The sequence below is a fragment of the Zootoca vivipara genome, chromosome 7 (genome assembly GCF_963506605.1).
Source record: "Zootoca vivipara chromosome 7, rZooViv1.1, whole genome shotgun sequence".
NCBI lineage: Eukaryota > Metazoa > Chordata > Lepidosauria > Squamata > Lacertidae > Zootoca > Zootoca vivipara.
The window spans coordinates 15,913,468-15,923,464 of NC_083282.1; the positions used below are offsets into that span (position 1 = coordinate 15,913,468).

General features: G+C 43.5%; 1 long non-coding RNA gene across 1 annotated transcript in view; it reads right to left on the bottom strand.

Moving 5' to 3' along the window:
- Window positions 1-2,594: 2,594 nt before the first annotated feature.
- The window catches only part of LOC118088729 (uncharacterized), a 97,760-nt gene continuing 90,357 nt past the window's right edge, over window positions 2,595-9,997 (bottom strand). Inside the window, exon 4 of the long non-coding RNA XR_004693045.2 lies at window positions 2,595-9,925. This is a non-coding gene — a long non-coding RNA (uncharacterized LOC118088729). The remainder of the gene's footprint in view (window positions 9,926-9,997) is intronic.

The window sequence follows — 9,997 nt, forward strand, 5'->3', positions numbered from 1 at the left end:
GGAAGGGAGGACAGTGAGGGCGGTACACCCCGTGTGTCATCACTGAAGGGGGTGACATTCAGCATGCCACCCGCCCGTGACTCCCAAGCCTACCTCGAGTGGTCAGGGAAAGGGGCAGAGCTGCGCCGCCTTGCCAGCAGCCTTTCCATCTTCGTTTTGACAGCTCGGGGGAAGCTTAGGAGTCGTGGGCGGGTGGCACGTTGTTTCCCCCCACTCCCGGGCTGCTTCCGGGGGGGGGGTCCTCCCCAGAGCTGTCAAAAGGAAGAGGGAAGGAAGGAAGGCTGCTGGCAAAGCAGCACAGCTCCCTCCCCCACTGCCCAGGAAGCAGCCCGCCATGGGCGGCTCGCTCTACCCCCCCCTGGGCATCTCGCCCCCTGTGACGCTCACCGCACCCCATGGCCACGCCCCCAGTTGCACAGCATGTGCGCCACTCCAGGTGCCAGAGCAGCTAGCTCTCCCTCTGAAGCTGCCCATCTTTTCCTGTTTCAAGGGAAATAAGTAACATGTCTTACAAAGTCTGAATGGACAGTTGGATGTCTTGCTGTACATCCTTTGTAAAGAGTGTATTAAAAAGGCACTGCTCATCCCTCTACTTCTGGGATCAAGAGTTCACGTTGACATAAAGGCATAAAGAAGCCATTTCAGAGCTTGCTACGTGAGACCTGCAATTGCATGGTAAAGAAGTTGCTAGTAGCTTCTGGCCTTGTGGATGAGTCCATGTTATCAGCTCATTCCTTCACTAGATTTGTTTTTGAAATGGTGGGTTCAACTTTGTATTCAAAAGTAGCAGATAAATGCTTCCCCAGCAAAGTGCCTTCAGGCAATCACAAGCAGGTAAGAAAGGTGAAGTTATGTTTCTGTTGTCTACTCTCAGCATTCTAGTTTACTGCCTCTGTACATGGACACTCTGTTTTTCTTGTCTTAACAGCCATTGATAGAGCTTTCCTCCATGAATTTGACTGATCCTGTATAAGCTAGTGGCCATCATCACATCTTTTGGCACTGAAGCCCATTAATTGATATTTGCATTCATAGGAATAAGCTCTAAGCCAGTGAGATTCAGTGCTCAATATTCGTCCAAATGTGTTGCCTACCTATTACCATACCTGCCAAGTCTCCCGCTGAAAAATGCGGGATCAGCAGCGGCGCGGCACCAGAAGTTGCGTAGAAGCAACTTCCGGGGCCGCTCTTCCCATGTGTGGGCACCGGAAATTGGGCAGAGCGGCACCAGAAGTCACTTCTATGCATGCCCGGCAGCCGTCTTGGTGGTGGCCATCTTGGTGACGGCCACCGCCATACGGCCACCACCAAGATGGCAGCCAGGCATGCGTAGAAGCAATTTCCACACATGGGAAGAGAGGCACCCAAAATGGAGGCTCCCTGGCAGGTAGGAAATCCGGGGGATTTGCGGGATTTTTCTCCATTCGGGAGAACAGCAGGGAACAGATTAAAATCTGGGGGTTTCCCGCGAAAAACGGGATACTTGGCAGCTAAGCCTATTACTCAAGTGTGTGTGTGCATGAGCAAAGCCAAAACGTTCTGCCAGCTAGTTAAGAATCTGAGTTTGACTCGGCTCTGCATTCCCCTGATGTACACCTTTGCCTGCCAAACAGCTTCATCATGTTGGCAATAATTCTGTTGCAGCAGAAGGCAAGGCTCTGCTTTATGTTAAGATGGGAGGAAACAGAATTTCTCACCCAGTAAAAGGAGCACAAGTTAAGCCTTTGCTACTTTCTGGTTGATCATCAGTGATCCTGAAAACCACCTGTTTAAAAGTGTCACTTTCGACATTGCAAAACAGCAACTTTCCCAACAGAAGTGAAGATGTGGGCCTCAAAGAAGCCCTGTGAAACTAGATAGATGATAGACAGACAGACAGGCCTAATATAGTTTGAGGATAGTTAGATTTCCTCAGGGGCAATTGCACACTGTGCCTTTGTGCACAAAGATTTATTGCTTGAGCGAGCTATCTTGACTTATCTCCCCTGACTGAGACCTATAGCACAACTATGGAAGCCAAAAGTGCTAGTTAGAAGTTACCTAGTGTCATGTTCCAAGTTTTTGTACACTCTTTGCTGATACGCCTGGAATCCTGAGGCTGCATGGTTGCATCCTATATCCCTGTCCAATTGTGTAAAGCAATGGAGGACATTAAGAACACGGTGGTGTAATTAATCTCATAATTTAAGCAGGATTCATGAATCATGGATCTGGCATTTTGTTTTAATTTTGCATGTTCAAATCCAGAAAAACACTGACTTGCAAGAAGGGAAGAGAAAAGGAGTTCTGTACAGACCAGCCTTTTATCGCAACTAATTCTCAGGGCCAGACCACATCTAGAAAAAAGGCTGGGGTTTTTTAAGCTCAGCATCCCTGAGCTAGAAAGTAGTCCTCTGTTGACCAGTCTGGCCAATCTGAGTCTTCATACACTCAGTCAGCTAGTCACAATAATCAACATTATACACTCCATTCAGTTCTCTCTCCCCTCCACTTTTTTGTGAATAATGAGGTGCCAGTACTTGATAAAAGTGCTGTGAGTGCCAGAGCAGAATGATTACCTTGGACAGGTGGGGAAAGAGGTGACAGTATCTTGTACCATTGAAATAAATTAAAAATTGTCCAGTAGCACCTTAGAGACCAACTAAGTTTGTTCTGGGTATAAGCTTTCGTGTGCATGCACACTTATTTCGACTGCATCAGACCAACACGGCTACCTACCTGAATCTTGTACCATTGAGTACCACCACACATAAAAAAGTACTGCTTCTATTATTATTTTTATGTCTGAAGGCAGCTCTGAGCACTGGGCCTGTACAGTTCACAACAGCTCCCTCTGCTAAGGGTTCATTTCAGGCTACCAAGTTTCTGTAGAATCCCTAACTCAAATCCCCAGGGACATGCCAGTCTTTAAATCAGGTTATGGCTACTGTATAAGGCATTACTACTGATCTTCAGAAGACACCAATAAATGCTTCCTTGTGTGGTGAAGGGTAACTACCGGTAGCTCTTATGACAATGTGAGAGCTGCCAGGAATCTAGCCTGGGTATCCAATCCAGCCAGTTCTGACCAAAGCAGAAAATGCAAAGAAAGCAGTTCCATCAAACTAGGGGGACTCTTTGCACCAATGGGCCAAAGAGATAAGGTGGTGCTCCCTGACTTCTGTAAGGGCTTTCAGGTAAGGCTTGTTCGTCAGCCTGAGCAACAAAGGGATTTTGCTCTGGATGCTCTATGCTGGACTCACCTTCACCTCCACAGGAGCCATTGCCAAGTCCAGCATGTGTCATGTGATCCTGCTCACTGTGTAGTTTGAGGCACCTGAAATTATTTTTAAAAGCAAATTCCACAGGAGCAAGGATCTATCTTGCTATGGTTCCTTATTTCATCACAAATGCATCAATTAGCACTGATTGTACTTGATAATTAAAATGATTTACACATCAGATGGTGTTATTGACATTTGGGGCAACCACCTGTGCCATCTCGTCGTAGTCAGAAATTAATACCAGTGGTGGCTTCTCCCCACCCACATTTACTGTCACAAGATGGGGATTCACGATTCAAACACATTTTCTTAGATCCTGAGGTTTCAGACTTTTTCCTCTTTGGAGTGGCATATTACTTCAAGGTCATTTCCCCTCCCCTCATTGACAAAGCTCTCTGTCAGTTTAGGCATTTCGTTCCTGGAGTGTTTGCAGTTTGGAAGGAAAAAGGTAAAACTGTTACAAATATTTCTTTCTAGGCTTTATCAGCCTGGAAAACAACAACAACAACAATTCTGAATGCTGGCATCTGAGGAGAAGAAGACTAGCTCCATCTCAGTTTCCCCCTCCCTCAGCCATGGGACTCCTACAGAAAAATGCCCAAGCTTTATTATAAAAAAGAAATAGGGGGAAATGAATGGCTGCAGGCTTGTAATTTTGACAGGACTGTTATTGTCAGTGAAGGGTCTCTCTCTCTCTCTCTCTCTCTCTCTCCTCTCTCTCTCTCTCTCTCGTTTCCTGCATTTAAACTCCAGGGTACATTTACTTGGGGGGGGGGTCAAAAATGTCCCACAAGCCCAGTAAATAGCACACTCCTAACCCTGTTTACTCAAATTAAGCCCCATTGAGTTCAAGGGGGTTTACTCCCAGGTTAAGTGGGCATAGGCTTTAAGCCTTTCAGTGCAATCCAAATCCAAGATTTGCTTGGATGAATGGAGAATGGAATAAGCAGTTCTCTGGATGAGCCTGGACTTAGCTGGCTGAAGTCCTTTATCCAAGCTCAGCCAGAGATATGATGCTGTAACTCCTCCATCCTGGCCCAGCCAGGGCTCATCTCCACAAGCCCGAAAAAGCAGCATTCTGGGTGGGGTGGGGTGTATGTGACGAGGGTTTGGCAGGGGTGGGGCAGGATAAGAAGGGATAGACCCCTATTCCAAATCCCTTTCAGTCACATGAGCTAGCAGAACTTACATTGACCCAAAGGATGGTGTAAGTCAAACTCCAAATTTTCCTTCTGCCAGGCTTGGGCCAGTTCAGCTAGCAGTACCGACACTCCTGAATGAAGTTTATAAAGGGGGTAATTTACACAGTGCTACAGAGCCGGTTCTGCCATTAGGCAGGCTGAGGCAGCTGCCTCAGTAGGCAGAAGCCTCTGAAACGACAGCCCTGTGGGCATCTCACCTGCCCTGCCACTACTGCTGCTGGCCCAAAGTGGCACTGCTATCGGTGCCAATTTTGGCCAGAATTGCATCCAAAATCATATGAGGTTTGATTTGGGCAAGATCTCACCTGAAATTGGCACTGATGCCAGTAGTGCTTCTCCACTAGCAGTGGAGGTGGCAGGGTGGGCAAAGAAATGACAATGGCAGTAGCAGGTATGGTGGCAGTGGCAGGGGTAGGCTAACTATGGTATTTTATTTTGCTCCAGCTGTAAGTGACCTTGGCTTCCAATCCAAATTCTGGTTGCGGACAGATTCATCTACACCCTGATCTTATTCTAATTTGCTTTGTGACAAGAAGATGTATAGAAGCGACTGCCGATGAGCTCGGTCTGGTAAGTAGAATATTATCATTGTGGATTCACTTCTAGATAACAAGAAGAATCTTTGTTCAAAGCTACTGAAGCCAGTTCTGACACAAACCTTACCTGTAATAGAACTTCAAGCATTTGTGGATTCCTCACTCCACAATCCGCTACAACTTCCAGAGTGTATTGCTACCCTTAAACCTTTTTTGAGCCCTCATCCATCTGAGAATGTGCATATGTGTTGTTGTTTCCAGTCCATCCCCAGTAGGAAAATGTGACCACCAGCTGTTACTAACTTCAATGCAGGAAGCATTTCAGTATAATTTATCAGATGTAAATGTTTAAGAATGGTTTGGACTTGCTAGAATACAGTAAAGGGGAATATGTAGAAAGCTACCTATTTTTACTTACTTTTTGCCAGTTCTGTGGGAACACTCCTGCACCTGGCTGAAGAATACCAGAAGCTATTTACCTTAGTGGGGGTGTTAAATATGACAATTTTTTATTTTGAGAAATCTTTTACACACCATGCTGACCAAAATTTCAGAGTAGAGGGAAATGAGTGAATTGTGTGTCAAGGCCCCCAAGCCACCCCTGGGAGAATAAAGACACAAGGACACAGAATTTTGCCTGGGAACCTGACGTGGCTCCCGCTGTGGGATGCCCAGACGCTGAGGGGAGTGGCTAGGCGGCTGGACCACAACCCGGTCCCACCAGGAAGTGGACTCGATTTTTTTGTAGACCGTTTCCGGACTGTTGTCATTTTGAAAGTGGGATTCAACTGCCTCCTGGAAAATTCAGGTGTTGCATTAAAGTGGGTTTGGTTCTCTTGTACAACAAAGTTGCTCTCCACAAGCCCCAACTGGATTTTTGTGGTAAGGAAAATTATGGAACGTGTGGCATAAGAATTGGTAGATGTGACTTTATATAACCTCTGCACAAATTGAAATGAACGCTCAGCAAGCAGTAGTTGTTGTACAACCTCCTCACAAACCTTGCAGATTGAGGTTGATTCTGAAACACACACACACACACACACACACACACACACACACACACACTGTATTTCAAGTATATTGGACTCCACAATATGTCTCTAGGAACACACTTTCTAATACAGACAGATGCCGGATGAATGCTCAGTAAACAGGTCATCTGGAAGTGACCTAATTTCTTGAACTTTTCGCTCCATTATGCCACTAGTAAAGGGAGGTGTCCAGAAATACTTGTACATTGTGTAACAATTGTAAACTGAACCATAGTAAGTGTATGATTAAAGACCTTGGTTCTGTATTGACTAATACTGCAAGAAGTGCTATCTTGTTTCTGTATCTTGAGACATACTCTGTTTCTACATTTTTCCAAATCCTATAACAATAGTTGTGGTTTTGGGTCTCTCTCTCTCTCTCTCTCTCTCTCTCTCTCTCCTCTTTTCTTTGAACATGCTACTTTGAAAAGAGATAGAGAAAATACCAGTGCAAATTCATTTACCATATTGCACCAAAATCTGGTATAAATTATTTTTAAAATAGCTTCATGGTTGAAAAATGTTTATCATCAATTATCCTTATTTATTTAAACACACACACACACACACACACACACACACACACTCCCAAACCATTAATCCTGTATCCAGAATTATGTGCACAAAGCGTACAGTTAAGGAGTTCAATTAAAAAAAAATACATCAAGAATACTTTGCAGTACTCTGTCTAGAAAGTGTGACCTCAATGTTGAAATATCTGTGACGTATCTATGTGGCAGGGTATTTCTCATTATAAATTTCTGTACCTCATTAAAAATGGTCTATAAAATAAAGGCAGGGTGGAATCCTGAGGCAAGGAGAAGGTAACATATGATGCACTAAGTATGGGTGAATTTGTCAATTCCCGCTTTTACCAGTTTTCTACATTTCCATCATATACATTTTTGCAAAGCAAATTCCCCTAATTAAAAACACTTGTATATAATTTTCACTGATACATGCATTTTGGTTTCTTCAGATTCAGTGTGATTTATTAACAGTGGCTGTAAGTGGCAAATAACAAGGAAGAAACAGTGATACAAGCTGGAGATTTGATGCTGGATTGGTTGCAATTTATATATGAAAGAACACACACACACACACACACACACACACACACACACACACACACCACTCTCCATCCCCAAATACAACTAGAATATGGGAGCAGCCAATGAAGTTGATTGGCAACAGGTTCTGGACTGAGTGTGAACTAAATGTTTCTTCACATAGTGAACTTAGTAACTTATGGAATCCAAAGTTGTGGTGATATCTGAGCTGACTTTAAAAAAGGATTGTGCAAATCCACAGTGGAAGATATGTTTATCAATGGTAAACTCGTTATAGCTAAATGCCACCTGCATATTCAGAAGCATTGTCTTATGGAAGTGATTCTGAGAATTGTTTTCATATATGATGATACTGATTGAAGGAGGAGGTATAACCCCCCAGAAGTTTTGGGATTTGTAGTTATTGTGGATGACAGCAGATTGTTCCTTTCTTGTTTACGTAGCACAGGGCAACTGGTAGTTGCGGCAGACTTCTCTTGGGGGATGGGGGGCAACCAGAATTTCCTTTTGTTGGGAAGAGTTGTACAACTTCTCAACAGACGTTGGTCTTCTAGCCAGTGTGCCTGTGGCCAGCTTGCCTTTTCTCTTGCTTCTTTAATAATGCATATTTATTAAAAACTTTTCAAACACTGTGAGAAATGCAGCACAACTCCGAAATGAATTACTTAAAATAGCGATAATTTTAAATACTTAGACAACCAAATATTATAAAAGAACAGGCAACTAATATACCACTTTTCATCCTAAAAGAAATTCATTTTCATCTGGAGCTGTCGTTCTGATGCATTAACCAATTACTGCTAAATATCAATGATGCATTCATTAAAAATTCCAGTTAAACAGCAGAATATTTGTCTTCTTAATACCTGACATTCTTCATTCTGATAAGTATCAAAATTATTTGAAAAGATTGTAATATATAATGAAAATAATTCACAACGCTTGCAAATGCAACAGAGTTAAGCAATTTATAATAACAGGCTCCAAAATCAAGTTGTTACAATTATTTGAACAGTACCTTCTGCAATAGATTGTTCTTTCCATCTGGAAAATATTACCTGAATTCTTTTTAAATAAAAATACCTAGTGATGCTTTTTTTTATGAGGAGGGAGTGGCTTACAATACTTTTGACAAGGGAGTGTTGGTGTCAATTGTACAGAAACCTTACTGTCAGGAAACTGTACCCTTAAAACAAATTATGTACAAAGAAAAATATTCATCTGGTGTAAAAATAAAACACCCAGACACAAGCTTCTGAAGCATAACATATGCAAATCTAAACACAAATCACAGTAGCACACGTGGATTGCGTTAGGGATATGAGACAACATCCTGGAAGAAAACAAAGACTCCTTCCTTCCTTCTGTTTTGATGTAACCTGTACATGAATGTGTATCTAGGAGAGGACCAAAGCTTCATGGTAAACCACAGATTTGAATGTAAAAGGGTTGAGGTTGAATCCCTGGCATTTTCAGGTAGGACCAGGAAACAAACTATACTGAGCTACACATAGATGTACTAGTGTCTGTTTTGTTATAAAGCAGCTTCCTATGTTTCTGCTTTTTCTCAGGGGCTTAGGCAAGACTTCCATAGGAGGGCTAAGCTCCTCCCTAATCCCACCCATCATGTGTCCTGATTGGTCATTGTGGTCCTACGTTAGGTCCAATCAGCACAATAAAGAAAGTTGTGTTCATTCCATACCTGCCAAGTTCCTGCCGGAAAAATAAGGGATCAGCAGACCGGAAGTAGTGCTGCCGCCATTTTGGAACTGGGCGGAGCATGCTCAGAAGCGACTTTCGATGCTGCTCTCCCCAGTTCCAAAATGGCCACCACGCCAGAAATCGCTTCTGTGCATGTCCAGAGACTCCAGATATGCGCAGAAGGAGCCTCCCCCGGCCGGTAAGTAAACCGGGGTAAAACAAAAAAATCCGTTTTTCCAGCTGGGAATGGCTGGGAAAATGGGGGTTTCCCGGGGAATATGGGAGACTTGGCAGCTATGGCTCATTCGTTCACTGAATTTTCGTTTGCTCCCCCCCCTTCCACCACAGATCTTAAAACATGGTATGTTCCCATAGGGTTCTGGTTCATCCTTCTTTTGCTTGACCTTCCTTTTCCTAGGTAAAGGCAGCAATGAGTTTTGCTGTGAGTGTTACTAGCCTTAATTACATTGAAGGTCCTGAGGACAGCAAATCAGTGTTGTTGTTGTTTTAAAAAAATATTCATGGTAAAACAAGGTCAAGAAGCTCCAATCTAGGTAATAAATGCAGATAAAAAGCAAAGACTTTTATTTGACATAATCATGAAATTCAATGAAGTGAGATCCTTGGAGGTCTTCCTGGCCCCACACGACACAGACAAGCAAGCAATTTGAAATTATTTGGGCCTCTTGATCTAAGAAGTGTAGGTTTTCAGTCAAAGAGATCCACCTTGGGTGCTGCTTTCAAAGCCAGTCTTCCTCTTGACTACGATTGTAAAAAGTGGGGCCACAGTTGCATTCATTGTTCAGTGAGCTTGTCCACATAGTTAAACCCACCGACAGCAATGAATGTTAATTGTGACCTTTTGTGTTTGTGAAACCCTGCAAGGGAAGATAGGCTCCTCATCTCTTTCCCTCCCCCACCGAGAAACCCAAATCTTGTGCACTGGTTTTGTGGATGTCTTCAGCCTTCATGCAAAGAGGAGGATGGTTAGCTGGAGGGTACAATCAACGGTCGATGGTTTTCACTTTAATCCCAAACTCACCGACAGCGTTGAATGTTCACTGAAGCAACCACAAGAAACAGAGCTCCACAGACTTCACAGTATCCACCTGCAGATGTCTGAAAGTAGGGAAGGGGGGGAGGAAGAGAAATTTTAAGAAAAGACAATGATTCCGGTTCCATAGAAAACTC